Below are 25,051 nucleotides of genomic sequence, written 5' to 3'. Positions count from 1 at the left end.
CAGAAACACCTGGCCCTTTTCTTTACTTGATGTGTCAAGTTGGGAAGAGACAGTTACCAGGGTGACCCAAGGGAAGGTCATGGCCCATTTTCACAAGACTTGGTGAGCGCAGGAGAATGGGCACTAACTATTAAACACATTCATCACGATTTATGACTCACTGATGCCTTTCGGAACCATTCCCTCTCATCACCCCCATAACCATCCTGTTAGTTACCCCTTTTCTAAACAAGAAGAATGAGGCTCAGAAAGCACCACAGTCCTACCCTAGGTCACAGAGAGTGAGAAGCAGGACAGGACATACAACCGAGGCTGCTTGATATGTGGACTGACCAGGAATGCCACTCTCCAACACAGACCTCTTAGAGATGATGTTGACTGCTCTGGAGAACAGCTACCCTGAGTGAAATACAGCAGAAAGATTGATCAGGTTGCAGATGCCTGCAACATTCTAAGTGAGAATGACAGAATCCCTTCAGGTCAGCCAGGAAGGTAACTTAGAATCACACACCTTTAGTCAACGCGGCTGGCTCTCCAGAGCCTCAAGCTCAGCTAGCACTGTTTCCATGGCAACCAGGCCCTTGATGGGGTCCTAGCTGGTCCAGGGTAAGGATGTTTGGGATGGAAGGAGGAAGAGGGGAAAAATATTCTACTAACTTCTAGCCTTTTCAATCCCTCTTTTCCCCCCAATCCCTCTTTATCTACTTGTCATCCCTCTCATTTCAGGAAAAAGAGACTGTCCTCCAGGAAACCACACTTTAAATATCACATTGCTCAAAATAAAGACCTCACCCATGGGTGGGCACATTTCCAGAGCCTGGAAGCAGAATGCTCTCACAGGCTGGTGTACTGGATAGAGAGACCTGGGTTCCTGGGAACAGTGATGTTACTGTGCAACCTTGGGTAAGCTACTTAACCTTTTGGAAGCTTTGTTTCTCTGCATATAAAACAGAACTCATCTACTTCCCCGTCCAACTGTAGAGACACTCTGAGAATTAATGAGACAGTATGTACAAAGCCCTCAGGCTCTTTTGAAGAAAGATACACTAGAAATCCTTGTGCTGCTACCAAAGGGCATTGTCATAATGATGCATTTTAAAACATTCTTCACCTGTCTTACTAAAATAAACTCAGCTTGGATTAAAAATAGATAGGCCAACAGCCTAATTTGCTTCTCCTGGTTCTGGTGCTGCATTTCCCCTTTGCTTCCTTTCATCTTGGACTGTGAATATCAGTGGTCAGTGTTACCCTTGACCCCTATGCAGAGACCCAGGGTGAGAGAGTTGGAAACGACTGTAAAGACCATTTATTTATGTCTTGCCACCACATATATGAGGAAGCTGAAACACAGCAAGGACTAGTGCTTTAGCCAAGGTCATCTCATTAATGGAAAATCAAGAATCTGGTCTTCTGACCCTTCATTCTGTGCCTCACCCAACCAAGGAAGAGGGGAATAAAGAAGGGAGGAGGGGAAGGAAATAGGGGTCCATGAATTTTTCCTCTTTAAACTGCTACTCTGCAATACTCAGGGATGAAAAAGAAAATAAGGAAAAAAAAGCATGACTTCATGTGTGTGCCTATTTGTATGCAGGCACAATACGAGGTGCTTTACAACCATTGTCCGTGTAAATCTCACAGTTTTCTGAATGGGGGATTATTATCCCCATTTCCATTGAGGGACCTAAGGCTCAGAGAGGTTAAGTAACTTGCCTAAGGTCCTGTAGCCAAAAGGTATGGAGCTAAGAGTAATTAATTCATTTGATAAATATTTATTGAGTCTCTCCTATGTGCCAAGCTCTTCCCTTGGCACTTAGGATGCATTAGTGAGCAGAATTAAACATTGCCCTCTTAGAGCTTATAGGCTGAGGAGCTTAGAGTGTGGTGGAGCAGCAATCCAACCACCTCACAAATACTTGTAAGTCTCAATGTTGGCATGTGTTGTAAAGGAAAGATACACAGCCCTATGAGACTGTATTAAAGAGGGACTTGACTTCATCCTTAAGGCCAGGGGAGGGTTGCCTGAGAAATTGGTGCTTGAGCTGGGGTCCTAAAGTTAGATGAGTAGAATTAACTAGTTAAAGATTTAGATGGGGTGGGAAAACAGAGAGGGTAAGGGTCTATTCAAGCCCAAAGACACTGAATTACATGCAGCAGAAAGGCAGGTCAGATCACAGGTATCTGCAGCGTTCTCCTCACTGAGGACAAATGGCCTCTCTGGCCCCCATCCCACTCTTTAACTAGTTAACGCTATTCATCCACTTAAGGACCCCAATTTAAGCATCGATTTCTCAGGCAATCCTCCCCTAACCGTAAGGGTGAAGTTAAATGAAGATATGCCAGTTGTTACCAATCTGAAACCTGAATTACCTTCTGGAAAAGTAAAGGGATAAAATTGCCCCTGGAACCACTCTTACAGCCACCTAGCTCCTAATGATCAATCTATATTTGCATTCTCCTCACCATGGCCCCGGCTAACATACCAAATCTTTTCTTTCTCATTGCCAGGTTTTATTTTGCTTTAAATAGTAGGTGAAGAGATGAAAGGAAGCAGCTGGGAAAGAGAGAAAAGAAGAGGGAGGAAGTTGAAAGAAGAGATAAGGAATGGGCAGAAACAAAGAAGAAAGGAAAGTGCAGAGAAAGAAAGCAAGCATCTGGTATTTTTCCCTACTTAGAAGTTACAAGGGAAAGTTACTCAAAGTACCATTATATAAAGACCATAAAACACCTTGGGGAAAACACGAAAGTCATGCTGCCACCATACAGATGAGCACCCTGGAATTAGCTGCCAGAGCAATGTCTGAAAAGAGGAAATTCAATGGCCCACACACTGCCTCCTCTCCCTCTCTCCTGACTTCCACCCTCCAAACCACCTGGCTCAGAAAGCAGAGGCAGTAATTTTGAGCCAATAAGTATGAAGGAATGTCGGAGCTGTTATTTGCCTTCATGAAGCACATCTTGAGTGCATCTTTTAGAAATATAATTTAATACACTCTCAGCTTCACTAAAGAAAACCAGAAAAAGTCCAGGAAGGTCTAAAGAAAAAATCAAATATGACCCATACCTCCAGCATCCACAAAACAAGTGTTAAACATTTTATTTTATACTAGAGGCCCGATGCACAAAATTCATGCAAGAGTAGGCCTTCCTTCCCCCAGCTGCCAGCACCAGCTTCACACTGGCACCCAGGACCCGGGCTTCCTTCTCAGCCCTGGCTTTTTCTGGAAGGTTATCTGGAAGGACATCCAGTCTAATTAGCATATTATGCTTTTATTATTATAGATTGTTTTGTGACTTGGTTTTCACACACTTGTCAAGGTAGAATTTGGCTTAAGGACTGGTAAAGAGAGGGCAGAAGGGAGTTCCTCTCAACCCAGGACATCTCTGTCTGAGGACTGAGCAGAGAGAGGTGAAGTCATTCTTCGGAAGTACTTGGGGGTCAACACCAGCCAGCTCATACCCTAGAGCACAGATGCTAAAACTGTGGAAACTTCCATTCCAAAGCAACACAGGCTAAGAGGGAGCAAAGGCTGGTCAATAGCAGGAAGAGAGGCCTGAGCCTGGGTGGACTTGGGATCCAAATGCAGAGAGACCAGGGGAGGCAGATACACTGCTGTGTACCCTCAGGACCACTGGACAGGGAGGCAAGAAACTTCTGCTTGGGAGAGTCCTTAAAGGAAGTCACAAGAACCCAAAACTATAGAAAATGTATTATGTCAATGCTTGAACTTTAATGAGAGATGCAGTATAGTGGTTTCAAGACTTGAGAAAGATTTTTAAAGTGGAATTCCATCCCACTTTCAAAGGGACAGCCAACAAGGGAAAACTGGAGACAGAGTCCTCTCTCTTTGTGGCCAGTGATAACATCTGATAAACGTGAAGCAGCTCTTAAAGCCCACCCATATGCATTCAAGTATTTGATCCTCACAATGGTCTTGTGGGATAATTTTTTAAAAGCCCAACTTACAGTTCAGACAGATCTGGGTGTCCCCCTGATCTGTTGCTTGCTTCAAAGGACCCAGGAACGCCCCTTCTTCCAGCCTCCAATCATCTTCCAATTTATTTTCCAGTCATCACCTTGGGAACCACCTCAGCCATCCTCAGCCTCCAAGACCAGCCAACACCAGTTTTTTACCTTAACTCCTTATTGCCAAACAACCATGAGCCCCCAAACTCATCAGAATTATTCCACTGAGGTGGAGGCTGTTGTCAATCGCTAAGCCAACCTGCATTTGTGGGCCTCCCACACCTACCCCTGTCTAGGCTTCTATTTCCACCCAGACAATGTGGCTCTGGAGGGTGTAGGCTGCTTCTTTCGAGAGTTGGCAGAGAAGAAGCACGAGAGTGAGGGCGCTGAGCGTCTCTTAAAGATGCAAAATCAGTGCGGTGGCTGCATTCACTCCAGGATGTGCTGAAGCCCCCCCAAGACGAGTGGGCAAAACTCAAGACACCAGGAAAGCTGCTATGGCCTTGGAGAAGAGCCTGAACCAGGCCCTTGTGAACCTGCAGGCCCTGGTTCTACCTACAGGCCCTCATCTCTGTGACTTCCTGGAGAACCACTTCCTGGGTGAGGAGGTGAACCACATCAGGAAGATGGGCGACACCTGACTCACCTCTGCACACTGGCCAGCCCCCAGGCTGGGCTGGGCGAGTATCTCTTCAACAGGTTCACTCTCAAGCACAACTAGGAGCCTTTGGAGCCCAGAGGCCTTTGAGAGGTCCCTCTACAACCCCTGCTGTCTGGCTTTTGTGACCATGAAGCCCTCTACCATGCTTTTAACAACCATGGAGCCCTCCCATGCTTGGACCAAATGGAAACAATAAATATTTTTGCAGCAAAACAAATTAATACATTAAAACAAACAAACAAATAAAACAATAAAAGCCCAACTTCCAGAGAAAGAAAATGAAAACCAAAGAGGTTAAGTCAGAGCTTCCTAACCTTTTTTTTATATCATGACACACAGAGAAAATGCTAATATTTGTATGGCCCACTGGGGTAAATAGAAGAAGCTGCCCGTAGTTAGAGGCAAATGGACCCAGCGCTTCAGCCACTCCTGGTCCAATCCAGTCTCCCAGAGTGCTGAGGGTTCACCAGATTGGTATCTCTTCTACACACCTCATGGCCATCTGTAGCACATGCAACACCAATGCACACTTCTGGGGAAGGAAGCTTTGGGCCACAGTCACATGCAAGAAGCCATAGAGAGTGCCATCTACTCTGCATCTTGCCCTGGGAACATCTGAGACAGCAATACAGATGCTAGCCATAAAAGAATTCTGGGCTTACTCTGTGGGCAGTTAGGAAAAGAGCAGGTGTGTCCAACACTTTGTCATCACCCACACAATGCAGGTGATTTGGGTAAGGGTCTTGAAGTTGGATGTGATGGGGCCCTAGGACATTCCCTTCAAGCATTTGTAACTGCTGGGCTGCTTCACCAAAGAAAAAGGGTAAAATTCGGCTCCTTTCTCTACTCTGAGAAATGCACAAAATAATTTCACAGGATGGGTACTGAATGGCCCAAAAGTAATGATTACAAATGACTGAGTTAACTGCCATCCACTGCCTCATCTTTCATCACACCAGTCTTATCAGAAGTCTCATCAAGATTAGTGGCTCATCATGACTGATGACATTTGCCGACCAAGATGGCTTGGCTTCCTCCCTTGTCCCTTCAATCATAGTGGCAGGAAGAGCCTTCTAAGGTTTGAGCATTATCTCTGAGAAATTGCTTTCGACAGTGATTCCAGGAGTGGCTTCCAAGATAATGGACTCTGTCTGCAAGTGACACTCTATCTCCCAGGACTTCCCAGGTCTCGCTGTCATTGGAGATTCTGGGCAGCACTGGGCATGATGGCCACTACCCTAGGTGGATAAGAAACTAAGCTTTGTAGCCTGCTGAATAAAAGATTATAGTCAATATGAGTAAGTTACACTCAGGCAGCATCTACACAACATTAAGCCTCTGGATGGAAAATGAAATATTTCCTGGGTTCCCCGAGTATCTCCAAATGCACACCACAGGTTTCCATCTCATCAGGATAATGTGCCCTATGTCAATCCAGCTCAAGAGAAGCAGCCAGAAATAAGCACTGAAAATATTTGGAGCAGGTAAATGAAGCACAGGCTAATTAGATAATACTACTTGTATCGCTAACAACTGTGCACCTGGAAAGGTGCTGTAGGAAGGTGAAGTCATGTCCCTGCTAATTGCTCAAATTTGACAAAAGATTAGCACAGGGTGGGAAGGAGAGATATCATTTTTCCCTGGGCCATGCACACAGGGTAAACCCTTTTTTTGTGTGCAGATATATCCAGAGACTTCTAGAATCCCTACATCCTTGAATAACTTATCATTACCTTCTTAAAATGCATTGCCACAGTAAGCATAAAACAGCAATCACTCACTAAGTGACTTGTGACCACACCCAGCCTAATAGTGTGAGACCTTCAAATTCTTATCTCAGTAAAATGACAATAAATTGTATATCATGCAATTTGGAGTCATTTGTAAATAATAGAAAATGTGACCATTAAATCTGCCACTATTGAGAAATTGCTGTAATCAGAAGATGAAAGTTAGAGGAATATAACCAGATAAAAAGGTACTTTTCCAGGTATATTAAAATTCACTGCGATTGTACTGAGTATCCAGACCCTGAACTGGGCAGAGTTGGGGGAGGCAATACCTGTTAGCGCACACCCCAGAAGTCCTATCCATGCTTTCCTCACTGTCCACATTTGTAGACCTATGCAGTTTTCCTCTCCGTGCTCTTTATAGTTATTCTGCTTGCCCACATTCAGGTCCAAGCAAAAAGGGCTGCAGAAAATCTCCATCAGGTTCTTATGGAAGCTCTGAGCAACCATGAAGATTTTAAGTTGTGCCAGAGATAGAAAACTGACTATTGTTTTCAGATTTTTTAAATGGGAAAATAAAATGGAGTTCAGGGACCATAGACTTAGAAGTTTAACAATAGTCTCTCCTAGCCGAAGCCGGTTTGGCTCAGTGGATGGAGCGTCGGCCTGCGGACTGGAGGGTCCCGGGTTCGATTCCGGTCAAGGGCATGTGCCTGGGTTGCGGGCACATCCCCAGTGGGAGATGTGCAGGAGGCAGCTGATTGATGTTTCTCTCTCATCGATGTTTCTGACTCTCTGTCTCTCTCCCTTCCTCTCTGTAAAAAATCAATAAAAATATTTTTAAAAAACAAACAAACAATAGTCTCTCCTAAAATTCTAAAATGTGTAATTAACCAGATGGCTTAGAAATCTTTAGAAATATATACTGATCATAGAGAGACAAAACCAGTTCAATAGGTTTAGACATGGTCAGATTAAGGATAATATCCTTACTATCAAAAGAGCAATACACTCCCACACCTACATATTCCACCAAAATAAAAAGTAAAAGAAGTACAAAATCAAGACCCTTCTAAAATAAATAGATCCTGATATTCCTCTCTCTCTATCTCAACCTCACTTTTTCTGACACATACATACAAAAATACAAAAGACTAATTAATTTTTGAGAAAAGCTCAAATCCAACAGTAACCAAAGGAAAACAAATTAAAACACTGAAATACTACTTTTTCTTATGGATTTAGAAAATATTTCAAAATAATCCTATATAATAAAAGTCTAATATGCAAATTGACTGAACGACAGAACAACTGGTCACTATGATGAGCACCAACCACCAGGGGGCAGATGCTCAACGTAAGAGCTGACCCCTGGTGGTCAGTGAGCTCCCACAGGGAGAGTGCCACCCAGCCAGAAGCTGGGCTCACGGCTGGCAAGTGCAGCAGCGGTGGCAGGAGCCTCTCCTGCCTCCATGACAGTGCTAAGGAGCAGCAAGCCGAACAGTAAGGAGCAGTGAGCAGGAGGGTGGTAAGGACCGAGGGGTCCTGGACTGAGAGAGGGCGCAGGCTGGGCTGAAGAACCCCCTCCAGTGCACAAATTGTATGCACCGGGCCTCTAGTATTTAGTAATTTAAACAATTTAAAACAAATTTTAAAATAATTACTCCCAAAACTGATGAGGGGTAATAAAGTAAATAAATATGTACATTTCTAGTTAATTATTTGTAATAATAATGAAATATGGACTAACAATGAGTGCTTAGTATGTATAAAGCCCTATACACATTCATTCATTTTGTTTATTTATTTATCACAACTCTAGGAAACACATAGTGATATCCTCAATTTGCATATGAAGACATTAAGAAGATAAGTCTCAAATGCTCTGGAGATTTTGATTCTCACTTGTCATCTGGGGGAGGGAGGATGGTGGGGAGAGGATGAGAGGAGAATTGCAAAGTCCCACAGGTGATTCTGATTTGGGCATAACTATCTCCTTACAGAGAAAACAAACTGCACTGTCCTGTAGATAAATGCATATAAACAATTTTGACAATATGTAGAATCTTAAAACTTTGATTCTACCCTAAAAATATTCTGAAGTAATAAAAATGTTTGTTAACAATTGCATTCTTCAGTAATTTTATAGTAGGAAATGCTATCTCAATTTGAAACAACTTAAATATCTAGCAGTCGTTAGAATAATTATGTGCCAAGTCCTGGTTTAAGCTTTACTTGAATTGTCTCATGTATTCCTTATAGAAACATTAAAAGATAGAGATTATAAATATTCTATTTTGCATATAAAAAAACCTGAGCCATAGAAAGGTTGAGTAATTGGTCTGAGATCACAAGCTGACCTATCCCATGACAGCATCAGGACCAGGGCCCATGCAACCTTACCTCAGAGTTTTCACTATTAATCATCAAACTCTACATTTTTTAATTCATTTCCATGATGGAATATTATGAAGCCATTAGAGATAATGTTTTCAAAGAGTTTTTCATAACATGAGGAAATATTTACATTTTATGCTTGGAAAACTGCATATATATGATCTCAGCTATGTAAAAAATATACAAAGAAAATACACAATTAACAGTAATTGTCTTTGAATGGTTTGGTCATTTATTTTCTTCTTTATACTTTTCTGAATTTTTCTTATTTACTACAGTAAACATTTGCCTTTTAAAAAAAAGAATATCCAGGATAGAAAATAAAAAGTCATGCTCATGCTGAATTGCCCTTATTTCCATTCTGACAATGCATTTTAAAATTTGACAAAGTAACTTATATTTAGGGCATTAAGGAAGGGAGCAAGTCTAAAATAAAATGTCTCAAACTGTTTATTAATGGAACAATGCTTCTTGTATTAATAAAAGAGGACCAAGATTAAGGCTTATGTGCTCTTGAATTTCTAATCCCAGAACCTAGCAGTGCCTTTTTCAGTATTCACTGGTAAATATTTGCAGAATGAGTGACCTTATCTTGTTTATTAAAAAAAATCAATGACAAGAAATGGAAGAATTCCTTATCAAATTTGTAGTAATAACTGATGCAACAGAAAAAGAGTCAAAATTTGAAATTATCTAAGCCCAATTCAGATAAAATGCAATACTCCTTAAAGTTTCCAAAATATCAATTGTTTATGTATCAAAAGTCTTAAAATGACTTATCCATTGATTTACCGATTCAAGAAACACCCCAAATAACTATGGATGTGCACAAGGCTTAGCCTCAATGATGCTCCCAGATAATACCCAAAGATTGAAAACAGTTCCATAAGAATAGATGAAAGGTTGAAACGCTGTGGGTGTATATACTTAAAACACAATACTGTCCACTCAAAGGATGCTGCAGCAATTTACTTATTGATGAAGCTATCCTATATAATAAAACCCTAATATGCAAATTGACCAAATGGTGGAACAACTGATCGCTATGACACGCACTGACCACCAGGGGGCAGACATTCAACACAGGAGCTGCCCCCGGTGGTCAGTGCACTCCCACAGAGGGAGCACCGCTCAGCCACAAGCCAGGCTCATGGCTGGTGAGCGCAGCGGCGGTGGCGGGAGCCTCTCTCACCTCCATGGCAACATTAAAGGCCCCTTGGGGATGTCCAACTGCCAGCTTAGGCGTGCTCCCTGCCCGCAGCAGTTGGACATTCCCCAAGGGGTCCCAGACTGCAAGAGGGCACAGGCTGGGCTGAGGAATGCCCTCCCCCCTAGTGCACAAATGTCATGCACCGGGCCTCTAGTATTTTCATAATATGTTCAATAAAAAAGCAGACTATAAAACACTGCAAACAGTGTGGCCCTAATTTGGTTAAAAAAAATATAAAAGTGGTAAATAGCTAGAGATAAATACATATAATACAGCTTGGAAAGCTATACCTTAAAATGTTAGTGGTAGATATCTTTGCATGATATAATTATGGGTAGCTTATGTATATTTTTTTCACAATGCTCTGTTAAATGTGAATTCCTTTTTTAAATGTAAAAATATCTCCTACATAACTCTAGAATGGAATGTTGCAGTAGGTGCTGATTTTACAACATTTCATGTAAAAAAAGAAGAAAAAAACCCCAAAAACTCAAGCCTGGATGTTTGACTGCCCTAAGCTCTTATATAGCAATAGCATCAATGCAGCATGGCTGCTAAAAAGACATTAACTCCAATCTTAAGTGACACCACTAACAGCAAACCTCCAGACTATGGGCAGCAGTGACTCCCTTGGGCTCTGCAATGGGCAAAGCACATAGATAATATTGCTTTCAGTTCTTGGCATTATTTTAGGAAAAGAACTGACAAACCAGGAGTCCAGAGCAAAGCAGCAGGTGGCAGGGACATCTGTCATGAGCAAGGTTTGCCCAGAAAAGAAGAATCTACTGAGAGGCATTACCTCTACCATCCTTCCCAACTTAGCGTCTGTTTCCTTTTATATAATCCTCCCTGAGCATCTACCACTGGGAAACATTCTGGCTAGTTCCCCAGAACAGCACAGTCTTGTCTACAAGGGTGGGCGATGGTTGGAGTTGGAATGAGACCCAGGAGGAAGAGATAGGTCCAGAGGAGAGTAAGCTAAAGTGAGAAAGAGTAAGACAGGCACAAGAGGGGACAAGGGCAACAGTGCATTCCTGGAGGGCTTACGGAGAGCCCTGAAACCCAGATGTTGGCATGGGAGGAATTGAGAGGCTAAGAGATCACCAGCAACAGCAAAATAGAAAGATGGCTTTGGCAGTAGCTTTTAAAGAGCCTCAGGTCAGGGAGGAGTCATATTACATTAAACTCATTTATTTATTCATCAACTACTACCCAAGTGCTTGGATGCTGCAGTCACAAAACGGAGTTTCACATACAGTGGCCCTGGCCTGGAGCTAGGAGCCTGTGTCAATAGAAAAAGAACAACCAAATGGATTTTGTTGAAAAATAAATGACACATTACAAATGTACACATTCTTTTTGCAGAAGAATCATGCTCAAATTCTATGTATCATTACTTTTTATCATAAAATAGGCTTCCATGTTTATATCCTGACAGCATAATTTAGCTTATGAGCCCACTGAGCAAATTCTTTAACTTGCACAGTCATCTCCTGTTTGTTGTCATTCCAGAGTTATAGGGTCATCATAAGCAGGCTGTGTATCAATCCCTGGTCATGTAGAGTAGGTTGTCCATGTTTTTAAGACCAAGAAAATTTCGAGGCATGATTTAGGACTTATCAACATGAAGAAAAGGTGTCGGATGAAAAGCTGAAATGATCAAACAGGGGCTATTGAACCCAGTTATCCTCTATTGAAAATGAATTAATTAAAGCTAAAAAATGGTAAGAACACAATAAGCCATTTGCCTTATATAAAGCTTTATGCTTAAAATTTCATGAGACTCAAAATGAAATGTTTCTAAGTTAGAATATAGAAGGGCATTTTCTATATCCAAACATAGCCAAACAATAATTTCTATGATATGATTTCAAGGGAGCAAAGAAAAGTGTGGGAAAAATATGGTTACATATTTGTAAAGTTTGATAAACCTGAATTTACATTTCTATTTGACTACTTATTAGGTATGTGATTGAGGCAGATTAATGAACATATTCAAGTCTCAATTTTTTTCATGTTAAAAAATTTAATGGGGATGAAAAGTCTGCCTTGTGTGAATATTAAAAGATTTTATGAGATGTGTATTGTAAATGCCAAGCATATACCAATGCCTGCTTTAATATGAGTCTCCCCTTCCCTCATTAGAATCAAATTATTGGAGGCCAGCATGGGTTTTGACTGAGGCCAGTTGATTGACAACATAGCAGCGCAAGGAGTTCTATCATCATATGTGCCTGGTGCTAGAGATGTAACTAGGAATGTAGATAAAATGTCAAAAACATCTCCCAGTACATGTAATGAAGTTTTAAAAAACGCATTTGTAATGTCTCTTTTATCATTTTTATTGCATTCAATTCAGCAAACATTTATTGAGTGCCTACACCATTCATATTCATTCCCTATTTTAGCAGAACTTCTATTGCATTTTGATGTGAGGTCAGAGACGGGTGTTTTGAGTCTCACGTTTTGATGACATTGAGAAGTTTTCTGTCCTCAATTCTGCGGTGCCAGTTCCCTTGGTCATTAAGCGCCAGGCTGGTACAAAGGAGTTCTATCAGCTCAATGAATTAACAAAGAATAACCTTTCCACAGAGCAGGAAATTCAATAACAAAGGTAGTCAGAAAGAGTGGGAAGAAGACAGAAAGAGGGAGGGGAAGTGAGGGACAGTTACAGACAGACAGAGGACAGTCAAAATGATACGGGGGGAAAGACAGACAAATGGACAATCAGACAGATGGACACATAGACAGAATGATAATCAGATTGACAAAAAGATTGTTTTCTTGTCTTTAGACAATGATAGTATCTTCAAGGGCTATTGAAACAAACATTTCTAGCCCTAGCTGGTTTGGCTCAGTGGATAGAGTGTCAGCCTGTGGACTGAAGGGTCCCGGGTTTGATTCTGATCAAGGGCATACACCTTGGTTGCAGGATCCTCTCTGGCCCTGGTGGGGGCGTGTGCAGGAGGCAACCAATGGATGTGTTTCTCTCACATAGATATTTCTCTCTGTCTTTCCTTCTGTCTTCCACCCTCTCTAAAAATCAATGGAGAATATCATCAGGTGAGGATTAAAAAAGAAGAAGAAACAAACATTTCTAAAATGAAAGAAAGTATTACGTTCTAAATGGTAATGAAAACTATCAATATTAAATGTCAAATAAGATACACAAATCACACTAACATAAGTATGTGTGATTTTTAAACATTTCTATAAGCAGCACACTGAAGCCAATCAATCTTCATAAAAAAAACCTGAAAAAGAGGTCAGATCCATTCAGAGCCTTCAGGTGAACCTGCTTGGTTTCAAAGCTAATCAGCTCATGCCTCCTCCTGTGACATTCACCTAGTCACTGGGAGCTCACAGAGATCCAGCCCTGCCCCTCTCTTAGAATTAGATTCATTCATGGTGATTCTTTCAAGACAAAAGCCTCTCTGGCTTCTATCTTATAAAAATCTTCAGGGCAAGCTGAAGGCACGTCCAGATGGACTGAATCATAGTCAAGCTGCAGGGCTCCTGCTTAGCCACCAAAGACTCCAGCTGGCAAAGCCTGACCGTTCCTTGACTGGGCCCAAGAGTGGTTTGCAGGAGGAGGTGGGGTTGGGAGGAGAACCACTTACTCAGAGTGCCGGGGCTCAGAGGTTTCCTCAGCCATGAAAAAAAAAGTCTAAAAACTTTCGCAAAGAAATCTGCCTCGGTGAGTATGCTGGCCCCTTCCGCACCAGCAGCTTCACTTCCACACGGTTTCCTGGGGCTTGAAGACACCTGACCGCATGGCAGGGCCTGCGTGGCTGTGGATGAACTGGGCAGGGAGGTTATTTTTGCCCACGGCCCCGTTGCTGGAGGAGACTGCAGGGCCAGGTTCGTTATGTAAGGTGCCCTCTTTAACCCTAAGGTGTCCCTGGTGACAAATAACCATGGGGCAAACACTCTAAACTGCTTTTCTCATAGCAGGTATGGGTTCATGATGCTCCTCTGGTCACCCCTATGATCAAGGGCCTGCGTTGACAGGCTGCAACCTGAACTGAGACCTGGGACGGGTTGAAAGAAGAGACCGGAGGTCTAGCCTGTGACAGACTGTGGGCAAATCACTTCCTGGATGTAAGTCTCAGACTCTGCCTTTGTAATATAGAGAGGCTAGAATGACTGGTTGCCAAGGTCCTTCCTGGCTCTGATTTTACCTACATCCCTTATGTCCGTATCTTAGATCCTTCCCCCAGCTAGCAACCCAAGGCTGGATACTGATCCCTTAACCTAGTGCTCCAACCAGCAGAAGCCAACAACCACAGGTCAGGACCAGGGACCCCCAGGCAAGAGATGCTGGCATGTCAAACCTGACCTTCTCTCTCATTCTAGCCAGGTGAGCAAAACCGCATATTCCCTCGTTTTCCTTTGCTCTACGACAGATGGAGTGTCCCAGAACAGCCAGCTCTACACACAGCTGCAGCCCCCAGCAGGCTGACCACTGCCAAGCCCAGCTGATGAACGGAGCCCTCCCTGCGCTGGCCATCCTTCAGGATAACACCAAGCATTGCTTGCACTTAGGCAGCACCTCTGCCAACATCACAATAATGGCCAAGCTCTAGGCAGTAGGAGGAGAGGAAACCCAATAGCACAGGGATGTAATCCAATCTCAGCAGCCTTAATCAGACCAAGGAAAACAACTTGTGCTCTTGCTGGGCTCTTAGTAGTAATTCTTTCTGACATGGAGTTTCATGATCTGCCTATCCATGGGGGGGGGGGGGGGAGCAGGGGGAGAAAAACAAACCAACCAACCCATTTTTCAAGATTGATATCCCATAAACTAGCTGAGATCTCTAAAGCCTCTACAATCATCCCTCCCCGCCCTCCAAAGCTTGCCCAGAAGTGTCCTTTAATTTGAAGAGTTTCTTCTGTTTCATTTAGAGGTGTGATGTTTGGCATGGTGATCTGGTTCTCAAAGCAGCCCTTTCAGGCTAGCTTTTGCTCATCACAGAAGCCTAGATCACATACGCAAGATAGAGCAGACTCATGTCAATGGTTTGAAATTAAAGAATAAATGAAGGAGGCAACAGACTTCAAAAGAAAGCCAGCCCCTTGGCAAAGGACGGGGAGAGAACAAGGATACTCAGAACAGCCCAAATCCCCTTCCCTTTGTCATTAGAGAGCCCCTGAGGACTGATTCTTGTTTGACATGGAGCCTGTAGTTTGACAAAGTCTGAACATGACCCCTAAATTGATTTTAAATCCTTCTTCAGAGGAAAGTGAAATGATAAAACACACAGCACCCTTTAGAGATCATCTGTCAACAGATGGGGGCTTAAAACTCAGTTAGCTAGTTTTTGTTTAAACTTTCAGAGAATTTGCAGGTGTGAAATGGGCCCCCAGCATGGCAGGCCTCTTCAGGGCCCAGGTTCTAATGAGGACTCCATGAGAATTACTAGACAATGGCATCAGGACAGGCCTATGAGGCTCCAACCAAGCCCATTTCCTGGTTCACACGGACGTCTCCAGACATACAAAATCTCCCTCACAGATCAGAAGTGCTTGGTCTGTTTTCTCTAGTTGAAAATTCACAAAGAAAGCTCTCAGAGAACAGTGAGTTCTATATTAAAGCATGTAAAACTTAGACTTGCAACCCCAAATTACCAAAAGCTAGCATTTTGCCTATTTCTTTCTTTTTTAAAAAAAATGTATTTTATTGGTTTTTTTACAGAGAGGAAGGGAGAGGGATAGAGAGTTAGAAACATCGATGAGAGAGAAACATCGATCAGCTGCCTCCTGCACACTCCCTACTGGGGATGTACCTGCAACCAAGGTACATGCCCTTGACCGGAATCAAACCTGGGACCCTTCAGTCCGCAGGTGGACACTCTATCCACTGAGCCAAACCGGTCAGGGCTTGCCTATTTCTATATGGGTTTCCTACATGGCCATGGGATTAGCAAGTTCCTGAGTATCTAATCCAAAGTCACTACACTGGAGGGACCTGCGGCCCGCGGAGGAGAAATACTTGCCCAAAACTTTGCAGCGTGTTGGTGGAAAAAGCAAGATCCCACCGTAGTACAGTGTCCTTCCTAATTTCTCTGCTACTTTGGGACCAGGGTAGTGGGAGAGGCTCTGGGTTGGGACAGGATGGACCAACACACGGAAGTGTGCTTTTCCAGCTATCTGTTGCTCTGTCACAAACCACTCCGATATTTAGGGCTTAAAACAATGACAACATCTGTTTTGCTCACAAATCTGCAGTGTAGGCAGGGCTTGGCAGGGCAGCTTATCCCTATTCTGCTCAGTCAACTGGATGATTTGAGGGTTGGAGGCTGGAATCAACCAAAGGCTCATTCACTCACATGTCAGGTGGCTGATGCTGCCTCTTGGCTGGGACATCACCCAGGGCAGTGGCTGGAACTCCTAGAAATGGCCTTTCCATGAGGCTGTTTGCCTTCTTCACAGCATGGTGGCTGGGTTCCCAGGGTTTTGGTGAGGGCATCCAGAGAGAGAGAGAGAGAGAGAGAGAGAGAGAGAGAGAGAGAGAGAGAGAGCGCCAGATGGAAGCTATTCCCTTTCCCAATGTAGCCTCAGAAGTCACTCAGTGTCAACTCTGTGTAGTCTGTTAGTCAGGTGTGAGCAACCTAGGTAAGCCCATTTTCAAGGAAGGGAAAGGAGGAGTGTCAAAGAATGTGCAGCCACCACACAGCCAAAGACTCCTTTTTCTACCACATAGGGTAGAAAATAGGAGTGGGTTTCCACTATTTCATATAATCCCACAAGAAAACTTGCTTATTCTGTGCCTGCTCTATAAAAGGCACTATATTGAAGCTTTTATATGCATTATCTCCTTTCAACTTCATTCCCAACAACAGAAACCACACTCTCATTTTACAGATGAGGACACGGAGACTCTGAGAATTAGCTTGCCTCTGCTCACTCAACTAGGAAATGGCAGAGAAGGTTGTATTCCGGGTCCGGATCTAAAGCTCGTTCTTTTCTCACGAGTTGCACTTCAGCAGTGGGCAGGGACTGTATCCTGGTGATGTGTGATGGTTAATTTTATGTGTCCACTTGACTCAGCCAAGGGATGCCCAGATAACTTGGTTAAACATTATTTCTAGGTGTGTCTTTACAGGTGTTTCTGGAGGAGATTAGCATTTGAATTGGCGGGCTGAATAAAGCAAATACCCCTTTCCAGTGGGGGTGGGCATCATCCAGTCCATTGAATGGAACAGGGGGAGGAAGGTAATAGTTTCTTTCTTCCTGACTGTTTGAACTGAGACATCAATCTTCTCCTACCCTTGGGCTGGAACTTACACCATCAGCCATGCTCCTGGTTCTTACTCATTATGACTCACCATGGAGCCAATTTACACCATTGGCTTTTCTGGGTTTCCAGTTTGCAGATGTCAGACCATGGAACTTCTCAACCTCCATAATTGCATGAGCCAATTCCTTATCAAAAATCTCATATAGCCCTAACTGGTTTGGCTCGGTGGCTAGAGTGTTGGCCTGCAGGCTGAAGGGTCCCAGGTTCAATTCCTGTCAAGGGCCTGTACCTTGGTTACGGGTGTATCACCAGTAAGGGATGTGCAGGAGGCAGCTGATTGATGTTTCTCTCTCATCGATGTTTCTAACTCTCTATCCTTCTCCCTTCCTCTCTGTAAAAAATCAATAAAATATGTGTAAAAAAATCTCATATATGTCCTGTTTGTTTTATTTCTCTGGAGGACCCTAATATATGGTGCAACATCCTAAAAAAAATGCTGAGCCCTAGAGAACTGTGATGTGATGTGCAATAAAATTAGCAAAACTCTCACAGTTCCTGGCAAAGTCTACTTCTTGCACAGACAGGAAGAAAACTGGAGCTCTCTACTTGGATGGAGTACTCCTGGCGAAACTGTGTCTACCTTTCGTGCTAACGGAGTGATCAGTCGTTCTTTTGCCTGGCTAGATCTTTTCACCCTTCAGGCCCACCTTAAATGTCACCATCTCAAAAAGTCCTTTCTTGACCACCCTATCAGAGGAGGGTCCTGCACACTGATATGTTCTATCACTGCCTGTTGTTTGTTTCCTTCACATTGTTCATCCCAACCTGTAATACATATCAGTTTAGTTACTTTCTCATTGTCTGACTCTCCTGGACTGTAAGCTCCATGAGAGCAGGGACATCAAGTGCCTAAAATAGTGCCTGGCAGAGAGTAGGTGTTAAATAAACATTTTTGGATGAACAAATGAATGAATGAAACAATGATTCTAGACTGTGAATTTCTTGAGATCAGTTCTTGACCTCCAGGTGCGAGGTCTATAGGTCCAAACTGTCAAGCCCCACTATGAAAGAATCAGTTATAATAATAGTGATCTTAATGCACTATTTACTGTGAGTCAGATACTTATCACTCTGAATATTATAACATTTCATCCTTATAATAACCCTGTAGTATATGTGTTGTAACTCTTACCATTTTATAGATGAGGAAACTGAATTTCAGAGAAGATATGTAACCTCTATAAATTAACACTGCTAGACAAAAGTAAGGCACCCTAGCCAGTTTTGCTCAGTGGATAGAGCACTGGCCTGCAGACTGAGGGTGCAGAATTTGATTCCGGTCAAGGACACATACCTTGGTTGCAGGCTCCTCCCCAGCCCGGGGCCTGGTCAGGTGTGTGAAGGAGACAATCAATTGTGTTTCTCTCCCATCAATATTTCTCTCTGTCTTTCCCTCTCTCCCACTCTCTCTAAAAATCAATGGAAAAATGTCCTCAGGTGAGAATTAAGAAAAAAGAAAAAAGAAAAGAAAAAAGAAAAGAAAAAAGAAAAGAAAAGAAAAGAAAAGAAAAGAAAAGGAAAGGAAAGGAAAGGAAAGGAAAGAAAAGAAAAGAAAAGAAAAGAAAAGAAAAGAAAAGAAAAGAAAAGAAAAAAGAAAAGAAAAGAAAAAAGAAAGAATCAAGGCTAAGATTCCCAGTGAGGTCTGTTTGATTCCATAGTCTTTCTCTTTGCTATTAGGCAATACTTCCAACAATAGGTTTCTTTAAAGGTCTAATAAAAAAGCAACTGGTGATCAATTTTAAAACAATAATTTTTTATGAAAAAAAGAGAACTGTATACCAGAATCTCTGGCAATGCATTCCTGACATAAAGTTGGTATTTGGACCAGGTCCCTGTTTATTAGTGACAGATACCCAAATTGTAGGAGCCTGGATCTTCAGAAGACACATAAGGAATGGTATGAAAAAGTTCAGCTTTGCTTGAACCCTTTAAATAAGATGACTTAATGTAATTTACACTAAACTCTCAGTTTTCTACCTAGGAATCAGCTTTGACACAGGACTTGGCCCCCATGCTGCCTCTAGCATCTCTCCTATTTGTGTTTTGTGATATACTCATATAACTAGGAAATCTGTTAGTGAGAGAAACCTGATGTTTTCTGGACTCCTCTACAACTCTAGAACTTTAGGCCAATATAGGAACAAAAGTTCCTATAATTGTTCCCAGTTGCTAGCTTTGAGATATCTACTACACTCTAAGCCTTTTATGTTTTCTACTCCAAACATGTGTTTGAGCCATATTCCAAGTGTCTTCTCATCTGGGAAAGAAAAATAGAATCTATCATGCATTTGCCAGCCTTTCTATTCATCCTGCAGAAACATAATGTAATAAGCCATGTAAATATTTTTATGCTAAAAGAACCACAGTCTCTGAGATGAATTTCATGCATTCCTTTATTTTTCACAGGATCTCAGGGTTGGAAGGTTCTTCAGGGGGCCACCAAGTCCACGTACCCTCTCAAAGCCTTTGGCAATTACAGCTGATCCCTCTGCCTTTCCTCCACAAGATTTCAAGTGTGTTTGCAAGAGAGGGGATGAAAGTGGGGGGAGGGGAGGAGAGACATTAATCCATGAGTGGCCAACGTTGACTGATGGAAAGATCCTCTTTATTTAGAACTTCAACTTGACCTTCCTCAAACTGCCCTTTAAGAAACTGAAGGAAAAATAACCAATTTCTTCTCTTCTAATCAGTGCTTTATTCATAATAATATGTTCCAACTAGTCTGAAATTTTGAAAACTTATCTTTGAAAACAGGTGCTCTTAAGAAAGATTGTTTGCATAATAAAACCTAAAAACTAATTTCAGGAACAATTAACTACAAGTAGTAGACATTGAACAAATGGATGAATGAATGAACAAGTAGCTTCACACCAATTAAAGTGGAAATTTCCATTATATTCTTAATAGACACCATTGAGTCACCATGTGGGCACATCAGCTTTGAAGGGAGAGGAGAATATCTCAGACCTCAGAAGGAGGGCTGATGTCTCTGTCCCCCTTCCTCACCTCAGCCTGGGAGACCAGAAAAACCATCATCTTAAATTCACCATCCCCTTAATGCCCAACAGAAGGCCTAACCAGAGTGAATGCTCAACAAATACTCAATAGAATTTCCAAAATGGAAAAGACCCCCCCCCCCACCCCCCATTAAGACTAACCATTTTGCTCCAAGAAAAACAAACCAGCAATATTCAGTGGTTAGGCCCAAGTACACTGGACATGACCTCAGGAGTCCCTGGAAGGCTCATATTTGAACATCCCCATCCCCAAACACCGTTACACCTGCTATTGATGCCTAAAGTTCCTTTATGGAAGACAAGAGCCTATCACAGCACACATTGTCAACCTTTCCCTTCAAAAGTGTCAAGACCCTAAGAAAAGATAAATTGACTTCAACTCACACTAAGGTGTAAAGGGTTGTTGGCAAGCTACAAGAAACCCTTTTTGGAAAGCTACAAGAAACCAATTACAAACAAAAGAATGAATCAAGTGAGTCCTAAATCTCCTCTTCTCTGGGCTAAACGGTTAGAATAAACTGAGATTGCCTATCTCCTCTGGGAACACACACACGCATGTTTGAGTAGACTTCCCTTCTTAAAAGATGCAAGACCCACAACAAGGGACCCACATAGTGCCTCTCAGCTCTGAATTCATTATGTGCTTTGCAAGGGTATCTGTTACCCCATTAATTGCACATTGGGGCAAGCTCCAGTATGTCTGAATCAGGAACCATGCACACTAATGCTTGGCCCAGGTCTGCTCTGGAATGACACTCCCCACTCATGGCTCTATGAATCAGCTGCCCATATTCTCTCCCCCTCTCTCTCCCCTTCCTCTTCTGCTTCTCCTCCTTCTCCTTCTTCAGGTTTTATGTGCAAGATAATCTTATTAAAATCACCAGAGCAGTTTTTCAAGCCACTCCTATATTCCCACCCTCCTGAGGACATGCCTTGGGGGTGGAGGCTGGTGGACTGTCTTTTAAAACAGCTCCTCAGGTACTAAGTACCCTTCCTTCCAAACATGAGTCCAAAGAAAAGGCCCTTTAATCATGAAAAGATAATAGAGTTACATACATATCCTAAGGGCCCCAGAAAGACCCACAGGAGCCCTTGCTAACTAGGATTATGGGTCCCAGACAGGGCTCTGCCTTCTATCCTTGAATGAAGTCCTCAGGTCCAACCCCAAGGAAAGATCTAACCATGCTGGGAAGAAGGAAGCTCCTATCCAGGGTTGTGGAACCCCATTCACCCTCTCAGTCCCCAAGGAAAAAGAGGTCATGGCTTCCTCCATGGCCCAAACACCTCCACCCTCATGAGCTCAATCATTTATTGGCCCACCTACGAGAAGCTTTGAGTTAGCCCAACAGCTTGTCCATATGGAAACTAGACTGGCATTTTTTAGTTCACTGAGTCCTTCCCCAGATTCTAACAAGATAGGGAGAGGAGAAATGAGTCCTCCTATTTTACAGGATGGGAACACATTCTCTCTGAGGCTTGTGGTATTCGGAGTGTGGCCCCCTCCCCTAAAACAGCCCCAAACCCTTGAAAGTAGGTTCATGTCAATATCTCAAGGGCAGCCTTAACCAGAAGAAATGAGGGCTCCCCACCAAGAAAAACAGCTTCGAGAAGTACTTCGTGGAAGAGGCGCTGCCAGGGAGAAGCCGTCTCAGGGAGCATGGGTACATGGAGCTGGGACAGGTGAAGTAGTTTTATTGGGGTTTGGCCTGACCTGTGGTCCCGGGGATGGTGAAGGCTTTGGGACACACACATATTGGGTATGAGCATCTCAGCTTCTTGCTTCTTTTGTGACTCTATTAATAATTGTGCTTTCTGCTCCTCTTGCCTTCTGCTGCCCTGAGTTAATGAATTACAGCAGACAACTGGTTCTGAGGTAGCACAGGATCCCAGCTGCCGGGCTCTGCCTGGATGAGGCTCCAATTTGCCGAAGCTTAGGGACAGTTCTGAGGCAGGACTGTTCCATGAGGTGATGTGTAGCCAGGTGAGGCAGAGAGGCAAAGGGAGTGCTCATGTTCTCATGTTCTAGCTTTTTGGAACAGTTCTTGTTTTCAGATCTGCCTTTGGTTTGACCACAAGTTCTCATCTTTGGTGATGAAAACATACACAAACCCTAGAAATATTATCAAAAATAACCATAAAATAACAATGATGATAAATATAACTAACATTTTTGAGATTCGTGTGGTATTAATGTTCGCCCCATTTTAAAGATGAGGAAACAGACTTGGAAAGCTAAGGTAATTGCCCAAAGCTACCACCATCTAACTGGGTGCATCTGACCCCAAAGACTTTACTGGGCTCTATACCCTGCTGCTTCTCCCCTCACATACTACCCCAACACTACAGAGTAGCCCTGGAAGGTAGGATGAAGGAAAAACAGATTTGTCATCTAGCCAGCAGCCCCAATCTTACTCCCCAAGAAGTTGAGGGTCACACCCAAGGATGAGCAAGGGGGTGTCAATCGAAGGAGTGAGGCTTGGCTGAGTGGCTACCTACACTCCAGCAGCAGCTCGCTGGGTTTCTTCCAGAGCCTGCAAGTGGAATCTAAGGGGATATCCTCTGTGCCGCACGTGTCCAGCTGCCGCTTGCTCCTGAAGCTTGAGAGAGTGGGGCTGTGTGTAGTCCACGGCCAGGAAAAAGTGCCCATCTCCTCCACGAGGCCCATTCAGTCTCATTTCTCCTCTTATCAGCATACTGCTGAGGGTCTGCCAACTCAGAAAAGGCCTCTGAAGCTAACCGTTCTGCCCATGGCAGAAACACACAAAAGGAGGAGAAACAGGTTGAGAATTTCAGAATGTGCAATAAAATGGAAAGCCCTGCAGCATTCCTAGCACCGAAACATTAAAATAAAATCATTTGACAATTATTTGCCTGCTTCAAGAAGGTGAAGTCATTTTTTAGAGCAGCCACGAATCTTAGAAAATAATGAGTATGATTTGATCCGTGTAAGGAACCAGAGCATTTGAAGATTTCGCTGCCAGAGGCTCTGAACTTTCAGGAGGTGTCCACAAGACTGGAGGTGTGTTGGTTGTGGGGGGCGGGGGGGGGGGAGAGCATGACCACTGCAAGCATTTGCCGAGGTGGTAGGAGTCTTAAGATCAATGATTTCCTTGATTACCTTGTTTCCCCCTCTAGCGAGCCTGGTCTCCGTCTCAATTTCTATTCCTATCAGCCAGAAAAATAAAGATTGTTTACAGAGCTGAAATAACACCTGCTTGGTTTATCTTATTTTAGAAACAATAAAAGCTAGAGAGTTGGAAGGATTAAGGAGGAAAAAAAATCAATTGTGTTCCTTCATGTTGGAAACATTAAAAAATAAGTCACCCTGCTACCTGCTCTAAGGCCCAATTTGGCTCTACATTACCCAGGGCGATTTCCAATTTCATTCTGCAATGTCCCAAGGTTTAAACTCAACTGAACCATAACTGGGTGCCCTTGAAAGACTCCAAGAAATTTTTTCTGGTCAATTTTTTATAAATTCAGGCCACAGATCTGATGCTAAATGTGTCAAAAGAAACAAAAACATTTGCTTTTGGCATTAACACCTAAATACAGTAGCAGCCTGAATCTGGCTGAATTGCTTTAAATGTTTTTAAAGTGTTTTACATCTTCTTACTTTTCAGTATCTTTGTAAGGAAGACGAGGGAGATCCCCCTCCCCCCATTATACAGATGTGAGCATTGAAACAAAGAAACAAGAGAGGAATCCACTGGCTCCAAGCCACAAGGATAAGAAGCAGTTGAGCTGGATTAGAACCCAGGTTTTCTGACTCCCAGTGCAGTGCTCTTCCATGCACCTTTGCAGAATGCAAAGCACAGCCCTTTCTTCCCCAGATGCCTCTCCCTGCAAAGGCAGATTTGGAGGGCAGAGCAGTTTGAAGGGTGACCTCACCACACTGGCCATAAACTAACACACATGTCCCCTGCCCACCCTCGCTGACTACAGGCAGAAACCTGTAGTCAGCTACTCCCTGACTGTTTCTTCATCTCTGGTGAGGGAATACTAAATATTCTAAAGCAGCGTTCCAAACCTATTTGGGAATGAAGATCTATTCTAAAGCTAAACATTTTTGTCAACTCATGCATGCCGATGAGTGTACGCTAGTACTCAATGATATTATGTGCCAATAAGAAAAAAAATTTCTGAATGAGTTTATATTTTTCCTAACCACAGCAGCTTCTAAATTCATTTGAGGCAAAGTAGCATAGAAATGTGCAGGACAAATATTCCCACAGTCTAAGGAGCTGCTGGGTACCAACATAGCAAAGGCAAGGCCTCTTCTTCCAGGTCCTAGCCCAGAGCTGCTTTGGATGTATGAAGAAGTGATTTTGAATTTGGATCCCTATGAGGAAATGGTTATGAAGTTTCTCCACCAGCAGCTTCTCTAACAGCTTTAACTTTGGGGGGTAAGGGTTATTGGGGGCCAGTGGGGAGGCGCTGTGAGGGGTCCTCTGGCAATTTTCCATAATGAGGTGATTTCATTCCGAAGCTAGTAGCCAATTCCCTGTCTGTGGGATGTGTTTCTCAGCCCTACCTCCCCCTCATGGACTTTTATTTTGAGTAAACCTGCTTCTTTCCAAAACACCTCAACCCTATAATCACAGGCCTGACTCTGCACAGGTGAGTGGCCCTGTATGAGGACCTATGCTGCACCACAAAACAACTTTGCCAGGAAGGTCCAGTATGTCAAACACCCAACATCCTTGGCTCTGTGCTGAGACCAATCCACTGGCTGGTGCTTTGACAAGGAACCCTGGGGTTTATGGGGAGGA

General features: G+C 43.1%; 1 protein-coding gene and 1 pseudogene across 2 annotated transcripts in view; one reads left to right on the top strand and one right to left on the bottom strand.

Annotated features, from left to right (window-relative positions):
• The window catches only part of LOC308526024 (ALK tyrosine kinase receptor-like), a 308,499-nt gene that overhangs the window by 158,357 nt on the left and 125,091 nt on the right, over positions 1-25,051 (bottom strand). The window lies entirely within an intron of this gene.
• On the top strand, positions 4,158-4,685 carry LOC308526363 (ferritin light chain-like; annotated as a pseudogene). Its single transcript has one exon. The product of its transcript is annotated as a ferritin light chain-like (transcript).

This window comes from Myotis nattereri (genome assembly GCF_964212035.1).
Source record: "Myotis nattereri genome assembly, chromosome: 10".
Classification (NCBI taxonomy): domain Eukaryota; kingdom Metazoa; phylum Chordata; class Mammalia; order Chiroptera; family Vespertilionidae; genus Myotis; species Myotis nattereri.
The sequence above is the reverse complement of the archived record's forward strand: the minus strand, read 5'-3'. Positions and strand labels throughout refer to the sequence as shown.